Raw genomic sequence first — 442 nt, forward strand, 5'->3', positions numbered from 1 at the left:
ATAAGATTTTTTGGCAGAAAACATCCACATAATGTTCAGTCAGTAAGTGAAAATTAGAAAACTATATAATACTTTTCTATAGACCTTCGGGAAGCAGAATTATGGGGCTTAAGGGCTATAGGGCAAAACTATAGGATACAAACTAAAAAATAATACACAGATGCGCACCCTCAAAATTCCCTTAGTATGGGTGAAAAGTTTCAGATCTTTAGGTTATTTCCTCCTAGAGCTATGGCGGTGACACACACACACACAAACAGGCTCTTTTATTATGCCAATAAGTTATGTTCAATTGAGGGGAATTATTTGTAGTTTGCTTCTACAATAATGTTCAAACCAGAGTGGTGATTTTGCTAAATTAATAAATTTCTATGGTGTGTTGCCATAATAAACCAAAATATATATGTCTTTTATTACGCCAATAAGTTATGTTCAGTTGAGG

General features: G+C 33.7%; 1 long non-coding RNA gene across 1 annotated transcript in view; it reads left to right on the plus strand.

The window, feature by feature from the left end:
- LOC111086486 overlaps positions 1–78 on the plus strand; it is a 21794-nt gene extending 21716 nt beyond the window's left edge. The window contains exon 3 of the long non-coding RNA XR_002611200.1: positions 6–78. This is a non-coding gene — a long non-coding RNA (uncharacterized LOC111086486). The remainder of the gene's footprint in view (positions 1–5) is intronic.
- The last annotated feature ends 364 nt before the right edge of the window (positions 79–442 follow it).

This window comes from Limulus polyphemus, unplaced genomic scaffold (genome assembly GCF_000517525.1).
Source record: "Limulus polyphemus unplaced genomic scaffold, Limulus_polyphemus-2.1.2 Scaffold1139, whole genome shotgun sequence".
NCBI lineage: Eukaryota > Metazoa > Arthropoda > Merostomata > Xiphosura > Limulidae > Limulus > Limulus polyphemus.